This window comes from Bacillus rossius, unplaced genomic scaffold (genome assembly GCF_032445375.1).
Source record: "Bacillus rossius redtenbacheri isolate Brsri unplaced genomic scaffold, Brsri_v3 Brsri_v3_scf89, whole genome shotgun sequence".
Lineage (NCBI taxonomy): Eukaryota > Metazoa > Arthropoda > Insecta > Phasmatodea > Bacillidae > Bacillus > Bacillus rossius.
The window spans coordinates 45,471-59,099 of record NW_026963129.1 but is presented as its reverse complement, the minus strand read 5'-3'; the positions used below and the strand labels follow the sequence as shown (position 1 = coordinate 59,099).

At 54.0% G+C, this 13,629-nt stretch overlaps 14 non-coding genes across 14 annotated transcripts; 7 read left to right on the top strand and 7 right to left on the bottom strand.

Moving 5' to 3' along the window:
- Positions 1-154: 154 nt before the first annotated feature.
- LOC134545850 (U5 spliceosomal RNA) lies at positions 155-274 on the bottom strand. Its single transcript, XR_010078845.1, has one exon. It is a non-coding gene; the product is annotated as a U5 spliceosomal RNA (small nuclear RNA).
- Positions 275-817: 543 nt separating this feature from the next.
- Positions 818-980, top strand: LOC134545915 (U1 spliceosomal RNA). The gene has a single exon (XR_010078908.1). It is a non-coding gene; the product is annotated as a U1 spliceosomal RNA (small nuclear RNA).
- A 299-nt stretch (positions 981-1,279) lies between these two features.
- On the bottom strand, positions 1,280-1,399 carry LOC134545849 (U5 spliceosomal RNA). The gene has a single exon (XR_010078844.1). It is a non-coding gene; the product is annotated as a U5 spliceosomal RNA (small nuclear RNA).
- A 543-nt stretch (positions 1,400-1,942) lies between these two features.
- LOC134545914 (U1 spliceosomal RNA) lies at positions 1,943-2,105 on the top strand. The gene has a single exon (XR_010078907.1). It is a non-coding gene; the product is annotated as a U1 spliceosomal RNA (small nuclear RNA).
- Positions 2,106-2,404: 299 nt separating this feature from the next.
- Positions 2,405-2,524, bottom strand: LOC134545848 (U5 spliceosomal RNA). The gene has a single exon (XR_010078843.1). It is a non-coding gene; the product is annotated as a U5 spliceosomal RNA (small nuclear RNA).
- Positions 2,525-3,067: 543 nt separating this feature from the next.
- On the top strand, positions 3,068-3,230 carry LOC134545913 (U1 spliceosomal RNA). Its single transcript, XR_010078906.1, has one exon. It is a non-coding gene; the product is annotated as a U1 spliceosomal RNA (small nuclear RNA).
- Positions 3,231-3,529: 299 nt separating this feature from the next.
- On the bottom strand, positions 3,530-3,649 carry LOC134545845 (U5 spliceosomal RNA). Its single transcript, XR_010078841.1, has one exon. It is a non-coding gene; the product is annotated as a U5 spliceosomal RNA (small nuclear RNA).
- Positions 3,650-4,192: 543 nt separating this feature from the next.
- On the top strand, positions 4,193-4,355 carry LOC134545911 (U1 spliceosomal RNA). The gene has a single exon (XR_010078904.1). It is a non-coding gene; the product is annotated as a U1 spliceosomal RNA (small nuclear RNA).
- A 6,351-nt stretch (positions 4,356-10,706) lies between these two features.
- LOC134545910 (U1 spliceosomal RNA) lies at positions 10,707-10,869 on the top strand. Its single transcript, XR_010078903.1, has one exon. It is a non-coding gene; the product is annotated as a U1 spliceosomal RNA (small nuclear RNA).
- A 299-nt stretch (positions 10,870-11,168) lies between these two features.
- LOC134545844 (U5 spliceosomal RNA) lies at positions 11,169-11,288 on the bottom strand. Its single transcript, XR_010078840.1, has one exon. It is a non-coding gene; the product is annotated as a U5 spliceosomal RNA (small nuclear RNA).
- Positions 11,289-11,831: 543 nt separating this feature from the next.
- Positions 11,832-11,994, top strand: LOC134545909 (U1 spliceosomal RNA). Its single transcript, XR_010078902.1, has one exon. It is a non-coding gene; the product is annotated as a U1 spliceosomal RNA (small nuclear RNA).
- A 299-nt stretch (positions 11,995-12,293) lies between these two features.
- On the bottom strand, positions 12,294-12,413 carry LOC134545843 (U5 spliceosomal RNA). The gene has a single exon (XR_010078839.1). It is a non-coding gene; the product is annotated as a U5 spliceosomal RNA (small nuclear RNA).
- Positions 12,414-12,956: 543 nt separating this feature from the next.
- Positions 12,957-13,119, top strand: LOC134545908 (U1 spliceosomal RNA). Its single transcript, XR_010078901.1, has one exon. It is a non-coding gene; the product is annotated as a U1 spliceosomal RNA (small nuclear RNA).
- Positions 13,120-13,418: 299 nt separating this feature from the next.
- LOC134545842 (U5 spliceosomal RNA) lies at positions 13,419-13,538 on the bottom strand. Its single transcript, XR_010078838.1, has one exon. It is a non-coding gene; the product is annotated as a U5 spliceosomal RNA (small nuclear RNA).
- Between the last annotated feature and the right edge of the window lie 91 nt (positions 13,539-13,629).

Genomic DNA, 13,629 nt, shown 5'->3' with positions numbered 1-13,629 from the left:
GTCTTGAAAGTGCGGAAGGAAGGTACGTAATTGTGCATGGTAATAGTTGAAAAAAGAAAAAAAAAATTCCCATGAACGATACTTGTCCAATTCGATTTTTCAGATTTCCCCCTCCCCGCCTCACCCCCGGGCCCAGTGGTTTAACGGTAACCGGCCCAGTGTGTAAACACTGGGCACAACAAAAAATTGTTTAAAGACTCATCAAATGTTCCCCTCCACGGAAATCTTTAGTAAAAGGCGAAAGATTTATGCGTTTGAAGGGAAACCAGAGCACGGTTGAAACTTTGAAAATCCGGACTATATAGGAAAAATGTGCGGACCACCACTAATGGTGAAAATAGCGTACGGTCGTGCAGCCTGAAGCCGCGAATCGTCCGAAAATCGCCTCGTGGGACACGGCACTCGATATTTCGTGAAACCCTAGGTATGTTGCTAATGGAAAAAAGTTCCCCTCTCGACTGTGCCGTGGTGCCCGCCTTTTTGCCGAGGCGGACGCGACGACCCGAGTGCCGCCACGCGGCAAACGGTGTAACCAAGTGCCGCCACGCGGCAAACGGGGTAACCAAATGCACGCGGCGGTCGACCGTCGCCGTGGGTACAGAAACAAAGGAAACGAGGTGCGAGTAGAAACGGGCAGTTGTAGGAAGAAATTGTATTTGCATTGTTGGTGTGTACTGTCATGTAGTGTGATGAACTGGCACGGGAGTGTTATGTCTGGGGAAAGAGCTGTTTCGGAGGTAGAAGTACATAACCTCAAAACACGTTGATGAGGTGGTCCGAGCTCCAAGTGAAATAGAAAAGCGAAACACTGCGCAGCATACTTACCTGGCGTAGGGGCTACCCTGATCAAGCAGGGGGTTCCCCCAGGGTGAGGCTCTTCCCTTGCACTTCGGTTGAGCTGACCTCTGCGATTACCCCAAATGTGGGTAACTCGGGCGCGTAATTTTTGGTAGTCGGGACTGCGTTCGCGCTGTCCCGGTGAAAAAATTTCAACTTAGTAGTTGTGAAGTAGTGTTAAGAATTATGTACAGTGAAGTGTAATTTTTTTTTTTTTTTTCATCTGTGTATGGTATGTAATGCATTCGTAGGTCTCAAGTTTACGGTGCCTTGGCGAACAACCCCACCGTCTTGAAAGTGCGGAAGGAAGGTACGTAATTGTGCATGGTAATAGTTGAAAAAAGAAAAAAAAAATTCCCATGAACGATACTTGTCCAATTCGATTTTTCAGATTTCCCCCTCCCCGCCTCACCCCCGGGCCCAGTGGTTTAACGGTAACCGGCCCAGTGTGTAAACACTGGGCACAACAAAAAATTGTTTAAAGACTCATCAAATGTTCCCCTCCACGGAAATCTTTAGTAAAAGGCGAAAGATTTATGCGTTTGAAGGGAAACCAGAGCACGGTTGAAACTTTGAAAATCCGGACTATATAGGAAAAATGTGCGGACCACCACTAATGGTGAAAATAGCGTACGGTCGTGCAGCCTGAAGCCGCGAATCGTCCGAAAATCGCCTCGTGGGACACGGCACTCGATATTTCGTGAAACCCTAGGTATGTTGCTAATGGAAAAAAGTTCCCCTCTCGACTGTGCCGTGGTGCCCGCCTTTTTGCCGAGGCGGACGCGACGACCCGAGTGCCGCCACGCGGCAAACGGTGTAACCAAGTGCCGCCACGCGGCAAACGGGGTAACCAAATGCACGCGGCGGTCGACCGTCGCCGTGGGTACAGAAACAAAGGAAACGAGGTGCGAGTAGAAACGGGCAGTTGTAGGAAGAAATTGTATTTGCATTGTTGGTGTGTACTGTCATGTAGTGTGATGAACTGGCACGGGAGTGTTATGTCTGGGGAAAGAGCTGTTTCGGAGGTAGAAGTACATAACCTCAAAACACGTTGATGAGGTGGTCCGAGCTCCAAGTGAAATAGAAAAGCGAAACACTGCGCAGCATACTTACCTGGCGTAGGGGCTACCCTGATCAAGCAGGGGGTTCCCCCAGGGTGAGGCTCTTCCCTTGCACTTCGGTTGAGCTGACCTCTGCGATTACCCCAAATGTGGGTAACTCGGGCGCGTAATTTTTGGTAGTCGGGACTGCGTTCGCGCTGTCCCGGTGAAAAAATTTCAACTTAGTAGTTGTGAAGTAGTGTTAAGAATTATGTACAGTGAAGTGTAATTTTTTTTTTTTTTTTCATCTGTGTATGGTATGTAATGCATTCGTAGGTCTCAAGTTTACGGTGCCTTGGCGAACAACCCCACCGTCTTGAAAGTGCGGAAGGAAGGTACGTAATTGTGCATGGTAATAGTTGAAAAAAGAAAAAAAAAATTCCCATGAACGATACTTGTCCAATTCGATTTTTCAGATTTCCCCCTCCCCGCCTCACCCCCGGGCCCAGTGGTTTAACGGTAACCGGCCCAGTGTGTAAACACTGGGCACAACAAAAAATTGTTTAAAGACTCATCAAATGTTCCCCTCCACGGAAATCTTTAGTAAAAGGCGAAAGATTTATGCGTTTGAAGGGAAACCAGAGCACGGTTGAAACTTTGAAAATCCGGACTATATAGGAAAAATGTGCGGACCACCACTAATGGTGAAAATAGCGTACGGTCGTGCAGCCTGAAGCCGCGAATCGTCCGAAAATCGCCTCGTGGGACACGGCACTCGATATTTCGTGAAACCCTAGGTATGTTGCTAATGGAAAAAAGTTCCCCTCTCGACTGTGCCGTGGTGCCCGCCTTTTTGCCGAGGCGGACGCGACGACCCGAGTGCCGCCACGCGGCAAACGGTGTAACCAAGTGCCGCCACGCGGCAAACGGGGTAACCAAATGCACGCGGCGGTCGACCGTCGCCGTGGGTACAGAAACAAAGGAAACGAGGTGCGAGTAGAAACGGGCAGTTGTAGGAAGAAATTGTATTTGCATTGTTGGTGTGTACTGTCATGTAGTGTGATGAACTGGCACGGGAGTGTTATGTCTGGGGAAAGAGCTGTTTCGGAGGTAGAAGTACATAACCTCAAAACACGTTGATGAGGTGGTCCGAGCTCCAAGTGAAATAGAAAAGCGAAACACTGCGCAGCATACTTACCTGGCGTAGGGGCTACCCTGATCAAGCAGGGGGTTCCCCCAGGGTGAGGCTCTTCCCTTGCACTTCGGTTGAGCTGACCTCTGCGATTACCCCAAATGTGGGTAACTCGGGCGCGTAATTTTTGGTAGTCGGGACTGCGTTCGCGCTGTCCCGGTGAAAAAATTTCAACTTAGTAGTTGTGAAGTAGTGTTAAGAATTATGTACAGTGAAGTGTAATTTTTTTTTTTTTTTTCATCTGTGTATGGTATGTAATGCATTCGTAGGTCTCAAGTTTACGGTGCCTTGGCGAACAACCCCACCGTCTTGAAAGTGCGGAAGGAAGGTACGTAATTGTGCATGGTAATAGTTGAAAAAAGAAAAAAAAAATTCCCATGAACGATACTTGTCCAATTCGATTTTTCAGATTTCCCCCTCCCCGCCTCACCCCCGGGCCCAGTGGTTTAACGGTAACCGGCCCAGTGTGTAAACACTGGGCACAACAAAAAATTGTTTAAAGACTCATCAAATGTTCCCCTCCACGGAAATCTTTAGTAAAAGGCGAAAGATTTATGCGTTTGAAGGGAAACCAGAGCACGGTTGAAACTTTGAAAATCCGGACTATATAGGAAAAATGTGCGGACCACCACTAATGGTGAAAATAGCGTACGGTCGTGCAGCCTGAAGCCGCGAATCGTCCGAAAATCGCCTCGTGGGACACGGCACTCGATATTTCGTGAAACCCTAGGTATGTTGCTAATGGAAAAAAGTTCCCCTCTCGACTGTGCCGTGGTGCCCGCCTTTTTGCCGAGGCGGACGCGACGACCCGAGTGCCGCCACGCGGCAAACGGTGTAACCAAGTGCCGCCACGCGGCAAACGGGGTAACCAAATGCACGCGGCGGTCGACCGTCGCCGTGGGTACAGAAACAAAGGAAACGAGGTGCGAGTAGAAACGGGCAGTTGTAGGAAGAAATTGTATTTGCATTGTTGGTGTGTACTGTCATGTAGTGTGATGAACTGGCACGGGAGTGTTATGTCTGGGGAAAGAGCTGTTTCGGAGGTAGAAGTACATAACCTCAAAACACGTTGATGAGGTGGTCCGAGCTCCAAGTGAAATAGAAAAGCGAAACACTGCGCAGCATACTTACCTGGCGTAGGGGCTACCCTGATCAAGCAGGGGGTTCCCCCAGGGTGAGGCTCTTCCCTTGCACTTCGGTTGAGCTGACCTCTGCGATTACCCCAAATGTGGGTAACTCGGGCGCGTAATTTTTGGTAGTCGGGACTGCGTTCGCGCTGTCCCGGTGAAAAAATTTCAACTTAGTAGTTGTGAAGTAGTGTTAAGAATTATGTACAGTGAAGTGTAATTTTTTTTTTTTTTTTCATCTGTGTATGGTATGTAATGCATTCGTAGGTCTCAAGTTTACGGTGCCTTGGCGAACAACCCCACCGTCTTGAAAGTGCGGAAGGAAGGTACGTAATTGTGCATGGTAATAGTTGAAAAAAGAAAAAAAAAATTCCCATGAACGATACTTGTCCAATTCGATTTTTCAGATTTCCCCCTCCCCGCCTCACCCCCGGGCCCAGTGGTTTAACGGTAACCGGCCCAGTGTGTAAACACTGGGCACAACAAAAAATTGTTTAAAGACTCATCAAATGTTCCCCTCCACGGAAATCTTTAGTTTTTTTTTTTTTTTTTTTTTTTTTTTTTTTTTTTTTTTTCACAAAGGGAACTCCCACTGAAGGGAGTTACCCACCAAAAAATTCATCTTTAATATAAAAAGCGGATACAGGTGAACACAAATAAAACACAACATAGAACACGAATACATGGCCACAAGGGCGAATGGTGACAATCTTTATTCAACACTGACGAAACGGGGCCCCTCCGACGATACCGTCCTAGAGGTCCAGCTGCTTGTTGGGCGGCGAATCTTCTGTGGGCTGCCGGGGGCGACTCGGGGCGCAGAAGGTGCCGGGCCGCAGATGAAGACGGTCCGGAGCAGTGGCGATGGTAGGCAGTAGTTCACTGAGAGCAGAGATCGTGATGGGATGATGCCTGGTAACATTCCTCAGAGCCAACCGTGGACGTGGTGATCACCGTCGTCAGCTGCCGGGCCCACCAGCCGCGACTGCACCAGCGTCAACGTCATCGGGGTCAGGGCGTCTCAAATGATCGTAGGTAAAGAGCGGTCGGCGGGGGTGAGGGGCGTCAGGCAGGGGCTCTGCAAGGAGTCGGATCAGGGGGTTGTCAGAACGCCGGCAGTGGCGGAGGAACTTCTTAGTCACCTTGCAGAGCAGCTCGTGTAAGTGCGGGAGCCCAGTCTGGTCCAGGAGGGTCTGCCGTAAGGTGGCGCGAGGGAGACCGAGCAGGAGGCGGGCACCGAGAAAGTAGGACCGGGCGATCGGACGGAGGTTGTACAGAGAGGAGTGGACCCAAGCCGGGCACGCGTAGAGGAAGTGGGGAAGAACGAAGGAACGGTAGGCAGTCACACGAACGTCGAGAGGGGTGCCGGATGTCGGTCTGAGTACGGTGGCCAGCTGAGCCATGACGGCACGGGACTTGGTGCGGATGGAGTCGAGGTGCGGCAGAAAAGTAAAGGTATTGTCTAGGGTGACCCCCAGATAACGGATGCGAGGCGACCAGGGGATGGCTACGGCGGAGATGACTGGCGGGTGGTCGTGGTGTGGATGAAGTCGGGAGAAGAGGATGGATCGTGATTTAGAGTGATTGAGCCCGATGCCATGCGCGAGGAACTGATTGTTGAGGGAAGTGAGGCCGCGGCCGAGACGGTCGCAGAGCAGCCGCTCGGAAACTGAAGAGGCCAGGAGACAGGTATCATCGGCGTACTGGACAAGATAGGTGCCGGGAGGGGGCTTGAGATCAGAGATGTGGAGGGTAAAAAGTAGCGGTGAGAGAATGGCGCCCTGGGGGACGCCGGCGGAGATGGGGCGGGGGCCGGAGAGGACCCCCTCCACCCGAACCCGGAAGGTGCGACCCTCCAGGAAGGAGCAGAGGAGGCGGACGAGATGAGATGAGAGGTCGGTGGCAGAGAGGCGCTGGAGGAGCTGGGCATGCGGAACGGAATCGAAAGCACGGGCGAGGTCAAGAAGCACCATGCCCGTGTGTTGCCGCCTGGCGAATCCCTGGACCACCAGGTGCTCCACACGGGCAATGGCGTGGGTCGTCGAGTGGCGGGGGCGGAAACCGAACTGGTGGCGGGGTAGAAGGTCCAGGGTGGTGACTTGAAAGAGGAGACGGCGGTGGATCGCCCGTTCCGCGACCTTGGACAGAATAGGAAGAAGCGAGATGGGCCGAAAAGATGAAGGGAGAGACGGGGGCTTGCCAGGTTTGGGGATGGGTGAGACGATGGCGGTTTTCCAGGGGGTGGGGAAGTGGCAGAGGAGGAACATTGCGTTGAAAAGACGGGTCAGAAACACAAGGGCCTTGCGAGGTAGGGCACGGAGCACGGGGGAGGGCAGAGAGTCGTGGCCAGGAGCAGAACGGGGCCGAAGGCGGGCGAGCAGGGTGCGGACCTCGGAAGGCGTGACGAGCGGCAGGGGGAAGGTGGCCGGAAGGGGGGGCAAAGTGACGTGGCGAGACAGGAGGCGGGCCCCGTCCTCGTCGTCCGAAGACTCGGAGGACAGGGAAGGGCCGGGTGCGGATGCGAAGGTGGTCGCCAGGTAGGCGGCCACCGCCTCGGATCGCTCCGAGGCCGTTTCCGCCACACCCGTGGGGGTGGTCAGCGGGGGGATGGTGGTAGGAACCGAGCGGAGACGACGGACGTGAGACCAGAGGGAGCCGGAGCAAGCAGAGAGGGATTGGAGACGCCGAGTCTCCAGACGGGCCCTCCACTCCGCGACCAATCGCCGGCAGCGCCCCCGCAGCACCAGGTACACCCGCCGGTGCAGCAGGGAACGACTAGCCTGCCAGAGGACGCGGAAGCGGTTGCGCAAGGACAAGGCGTCCCGGAGGTAAGGCGGAAATGGGTCGACAAGGGGACGGGGGGGAACCAGAGGTATGTTGGCAGAGGCGGCCGCGGAAATGGCGTCGGTCAGCGAGAGAACGTTGGCGTCAAGGCGGGCAGGGGTATCGAACGGAACAGACAGGTCAATGGCAGCGGAGAGGGAACGCTGAAAACCGCCCCAGTCGGCCTTGGGAAAATCGAAGCGGGGGAGGTGGGGGTTAGAATGGGGGTGAAAGTGAAGTGTGGCAAGAACAGGCAAGTGGTCGGAGGTGCCGGAGGCGATGGTGGTGAGATCCGAGAGAATGGGGAGGGGCGTGGACAGTGCAAAGTCGATGATGCTGGGTTGCCGGTTGAGCTGGGCCGGAAAAAATGTCGGGGTCGGAGGGGCATAAAGAGAGAGAGGAGTACGCCGAAGGAGTTGCCGGAGGGAGCTGCCCCGCCGGTTTGCGGCGGCACAGCCCCAGAAGGGATGGGTGGCGTTGAAGTCCCCGGCCAGCACGACGTGGGCGTCGAGCCGACCGAGGGCGACAACGTCGGCCGTGGGAAAGGCGAACTGAGGGGGGAGGTACAAGGATACCAAGGTCAGGGAGTACGGGAGGCCGTGCAAGCGCACAGCAACCGCCTCGGCCGCGGGGGAAGAAGGGATGCGACGGCGATGATGTGAAATGGTGTTGCGGACGAGTAACGCCACCCCCCCGCCCCGACCATCGCGATCGGCACGGTGGACCGCATACCCGGGGACCAGGACGGGGGCAGAGGGGGAGAGCCAGGTCTCAGAAAGGAACACGACGTCGGGCGATCGCTCGTGGAGCAGGTGCAAAAGGTCGTGGAGCTTAGGGAGGAGGGAAAAGACGTTCCAGATGAGGACACTAAGGGGAGGGGCGGGATCCATCGAAGAAATTCAGAAGGGCCTGGAGGAGCACTTCGAACTTCTCGGTGGAGGTGCGGGCTCGGGAGAGTGCCGTCAGGACAGTCCGGATGAGCGGGAGGTACTGTCGGATGAATGAAATGAAGTCGTGAATGAGGGATGAAAGCGACGAGCAGTCTGAGTCGGAGGCAAGCGGTCGAGAGTCAGAAGAAGGAGCGGAAGGAGGAGGGTGCGAGGTGGCAGAGGGGGGAACAACCGGTACAACGGGGGGAGGGCGTGCCCAAGCATTGGTGGAGAGAGCAGGAAACGTCTTGGGATCGGACAGGGACGGGACAGAGGGCCCGGTCCCCACGGCAGTCGTCGTGGCGTCAGTGAGTCGTTGAGGGTGTCGGCGCAGGTAAGCCTGAATCACGCGACAGTCAGTGGAAGTAGCGAAGTGGGCCCCGTCACAGAGCGTGCAGCGTCGGGTAGTCGAGGTGCAGTCCCGAGACCAGTGGGGCCCAGCGCACTTGAAACAGGCGAGGTCCCGGTGGCATCGGGAGGACGGGTGTCCAGGCCGCTGGCAGCGGTAGCACTGAGGTACGCGCCCCGAGCCGCGGTATTTCTCAACTGCCACCACCCAGCAGCCCAATGTCTTCAACTTCAGGAAGGGGGCTGCCTCACCCAGACCGGATGTAGTGACCAGGAAAGGCCGGGTCGTTGAAGTAGGAGAGGTGCGCATGGCCACCACAGATGCCACAGGTAGGTGCAGGTCGAGCAGGGACTGGGTGACCTCGTCAGCCGTCGTGGAGAGAGGGAGTTTCTTGATCACAACTCGATCGGCACGCTCGTCGGGGCGGAGATGGGTGTAGGGTTTATATCCGAGGCGTTGGAGTTCGTCAAATAGGAGCTGGTGGTCCTGAGGGTTGCTGGTATAAAAGGAGGTGCGGTCATTGACGGAGGTGACAGAGAGAGGACCGGAGAGGAGAGACTGAAAACGTTGTGCAGTGGCGAAGGGGCCGGCTGTGGGCGTGAGAAGGCAGGCGATCGGAGGCATGCGAGGCGTGCGAGGAGTGGAGGTAGGCGGGCGAGGCGCCGCCGAGGAGGAGGCACGAGGCTGCGAGGCTGGAGGGCGGGGTGGAGCACGAGATGAGCTGGGACTCGTCGAAGAGGGGCCCGGGAGAGTGGTGAAGGGCACAGGAGGAGGTTGCGTGTCGGGCCGGTGCCGTTTAGCATGCTGCTTGCGGCGGGGCTTGGCAGTCAAGGGTCGGTCCGAGGAGGCAGCCCCAGCGCCGTCGTCGGTGTCGGTATCCGGTAGACTGAGGAGACTGTCGTAGCGGTTGCTGGTAGGGACGGCATCGTCGGAGGAGTGCTGGTCGGGGTGGGCGCGCTTGACGGTCTTCGTGGGAACGATGAAGCCGGTGTCCATGGGAGTAGCAGTCGCAGCAGGAGGAACGGCGGCAGGCGGTGAGTCGGTCGGCAACAGCGGAAGAGAAGGCGCAGGAGACATGATCGGTGAAGTGATGCAGGCCGTGGTGGTAGTAGTAGTCACAGTTGGTGGTGTTGGAGCAGAGGTAGTCGTAGGCAGAGCGAGGATGGTGGAGACGTCCAGGCCGTGAAGATGTTTCGTCTCGCTGACCTTAATGCAAACAGTCTGGGTGCGCAGCCCGGCCGGCGCGGGGGAGGGAGGCGGAGCCACCCCCCCGACCCCAGCAGCGCCCGCCTCCCCAGACCCGACTTGCATGGTCTCCAAGCGCTGGCGATGCGGTCCACAGTATTGTCGTGGCTGGGGTGGCCGATTGTCAGTAGTCATCACATCGCCAGAACCGGCCTCGGCCGAGGGCCTCGGACCAAAGTCGTCCCCGCCCTGGTTCGGCGTCATCGGGAGAGAGTCCATTCCAAACTCTCCCCTCGGCCTCCCCAATAGGCTACAACTTGGTTGCCGGGAGTCACAAGAAGTGGCCTCGGCCGATGGCCTCTGACCGAGGTCGCCCCCGCCCTGGTTTGGCTTCATCGGGAGGGAGTCCATTCCAAACTCCCCCCTCAGCCGCCCCAATAGGCCGCGACTCGGTGGCGCACAGCACTCACAAGAAGAAGATCTAGGATCTAAGAACTAGATCTACACAAGAGCACTCCTGGTGGTCGACTCAGGAACTAGCAGCAGCAGGTCTCGGCGGCTCGCTGAAATTGCTGAAAGGAAACCAGTTAGTTAATGGCCAAAAGTGCTCAGATTTGCTTCAAAAAGCTTTTAAAAAATTCCCCTGAACAGTTTGATGCCTTTGAAGGGAAACCAGAGCACGGTTGAAACTTTGAAAATCCGGACTATATAGGAAAAATGTGCGGACCACCACTAATGGTGAAAATAGCGTACGGTCGTGCAGCCTGAAGCCGCGAATCGTCCGAAAATCGCCTCGTGGGACACGGCACTCGATATTTCGTGAAACCCTAGGTATGTTGCTAATGGAAAAAAGTTCCCCTCTCGACTGTGCCGTGGTGCCCGCCTTTTTGCCGAGGCGGACGCGACGACCCGAGTGCCGCCACGCGGCAAACGGTGTAACCAAGTGCCGCCACGCGGCAAACGGGGTAACCAAATGCACGCGGCGGTCGACCGTCGCCGTGGGTACAGAAACAAAGGAAACGAGGTGCGAGTAGAAACGGGCAGTTGTAGGAAGAAATTGTATTTGCATTGTTGGTGTGTACTGTCATGTAGTGTGATGAACTGGCACGGGAGTGTTATGTCTGGGGAAAGAGCTGTTTCGGAGGTAGAAGTACATAACCTCAAAACACGTTGATGAGGTGGTCCGAGCTCCAAGTGAAATAGAAAAGCGAAACACTGCGCAGCATACTTACCTGGCGTAGGGGCTACCCTGATCAAGCAGGGGGTTCCCCCAGGGTGAGGCTCTTCCCTTGCACTTCGGTTGAGCTGACCTCTGCGATTACCCCAAATGTGGGTAACTCGGGCGCGTAATTTTTGGTAGTCGGGACTGCGTTCGCGCTGTCCCGGTGAAAAAATTTCAACTTAGTAGTTGTGAAGTAGTGTTAAGAATTATGTACAGTGAAGTGTAATTTTTTTTTTTTTTTTCATCTGTGTATGGTATGTAATGCATTCGTAGGTCTCAAGTTTACGGTGCCTTGGCGAACAACCCCACCGTCTTGAAAGTGCGGAAGGAAGGTACGTAATTGTGCATGGTAATAGTTGAAAAAAGAAAAAAAAAATTCCCATGAACGATACTTGTCCAATTCGATTTTTCAGATTTCCCCCTCCCCGCCTCACCCCCGGGCCCAGTGGTTTAACGGTAACCGGCCCAGTGTGTAAACACTGGGCACAACAAAAAATTGTTTAAAGACTCATCAAATGTTCCCCTCCACGGAAATCTTTAGTAAAAGGCGAAAGATTTATGCGTTTGAAGGGAAACCAGAGCACGGTTGAAACTTTGAAAATCCGGACTATATAGGAAAAATGTGCGGACCACCACTAATGGTGAAAATAGCGTACGGTCGTGCAGCCTGAAGCCGCGAATCGTCCGAAAATCGCCTCGTGGGACACGGCACTCGATATTTCGTGAAACCCTAGGTATGTTGCTAATGGAAAAAAGTTCCCCTCTCGACTGTGCCGTGGTGCCCGCCTTTTTGCCGAGGCGGACGCGACGACCCGAGTGCCGCCACGCGGCAAACGGTGTAACCAAGTGCCGCCACGCGGCAAACGGGGTAACCAAATGCACGCGGCGGTCGACCGTCGCCGTGGGTACAGAAACAAAGGAAACGAGGTGCGAGTAGAAACGGGCAGTTGTAGGAAGAAATTGTATTTGCATTGTTGGTGTGTACTGTCATGTAGTGTGATGAACTGGCACGGGAGTGTTATGTCTGGGGAAAGAGCTGTTTCGGAGGTAGAAGTACATAACCTCAAAACACGTTGATGAGGTGGTCCGAGCTCCAAGTGAAATAGAAAAGCGAAACACTGCGCAGCATACTTACCTGGCGTAGGGGCTACCCTGATCAAGCAGGGGGTTCCCCCAGGGTGAGGCTCTTCCCTTGCACTTCGGTTGAGCTGACCTCTGCGATTACCCCAAATGTGGGTAACTCGGGCGCGTAATTTTTGGTAGTCGGGACTGCGTTCGCGCTGTCCCGGTGAAAAAATTTCAACTTAGTAGTTGTGAAGTAGTGTTAAGAATTATGTACAGTGAAGTGTAATTTTTTTTTTTTTTTTCATCTGTGTATGGTATGTAATGCATTCGTAGGTCTCAAGTTTACGGTGCCTTGGCGAACAACCCCACCGTCTTGAAAGTGCGGAAGGAAGGTACGTAATTGTGCATGGTAATAGTTGAAAAAAGAAAAAAAAAATTCCCATGAACGATACTTGTCCAATTCGATTTTTCAGATTTCCCCCTCCCCGCCTCACCCCCGGGCCCAGTGGTTTAACGGTAACCGGCCCAGTGTGTAAACACTGGGCACAACAAAAAATTGTTTAAAGACTCATCAAATGTTCCCCTCCACGGAAATCTTTAGTAAAAGGCGAAAGATTTATGCGTTTGAAGGGAAACCAGAGCACGGTTGAAACTTTGAAAATCCGGACTATATAGGAAAAATGTGCGGACCACCACTAATGGTGAAAATAGCGTACGGTCGTGCAGCCTGAAGCCGCGAATCGTCCGAAAATCGCCTCGTGGGACACGGCACTCGATATTTCGTGAAACCCTAGGTATGTTGCTAATGGAAAAAAGTTCCCCTCTCGACTGTGCCGTGGTGCCCGCCTTTTTGCCGAGGCGGACGCGACGACCCGAGTGCCGCCACGCGGCAAACGGTGTAACCAAGTGCCGCCACGCGGCAAACGGGGTAACCAAATGCACGCGGCGGTCGACCGTCGCCGTGGGTACAGAAACAAAGGAAACGAGGTGCGAGTAGAAACGGGCAGTTGTAGGAAGAAATTGTATTTGCATTGTTGGTGTGTACTGTCATGTAGTGTGATGAACTGGCACGGGAGTGTTATGTCTGGGGAAAGAGCTGTTTCGGAGGTAGAAGTACATAACCTCAAAACACGTTGATGAGGTGGTCCGAGCTCCAAGTGAAATAGAAAAGCGAAACACTGCGCAGCATACTTACCTGGCGTAGGGGCTACCCTGATCAAGCAGGGGGTTCCCCCAGGGTGAGGCTCTTCCCTTGCACTTCGGTTGAGCTGACCTCTGCGATTACCCCAAATGTGGGTAACTCGGGCGCGTAATTTTTGGTAGTCGGGACTGCGTTCGCGCTGTCCCGGTGAAAAAATTTCAACTTAGTAGTTGTGAAGTAGTGTTAAGAATTATGTACAGTGAAGTGTAATTTTTTTTTTTTTTTTCATCTGTGTATGGTATGTAATGCATTCGTAGGTCTCAAGTTTACGGTGCCTTGGCGAACAACCCCACCGTCTTGAAAGTGCGGAAGGAAGGTACGTAATTGTGCATGGTAATAGTTGAAAAAAGAAAAAAAAAATTCCCATGAACGATACTTGTCCAATTCGATTTTTCAGATTTCCCCCTCCCCGCCTCACCCCCGGGCCCAGTGGTTTAACGGTAACCGGCCCAGTGTGTAAACACTGGGCACAACAAAAAATTGTTTAAAGACTCATCAAATGTTCCCCTCCACGGAAATCTTTAGTAAAAGGCGAAAGATTTATGCGTTTGAAGGGAAACCAGAGCACGGTTGAAACTTTGAAAATCCGGACTATATAGGAAAAATGTGCGGACCACCACTAATGGTGAAAATAGCGTACGGTCGTGCAGCCTGAAGCC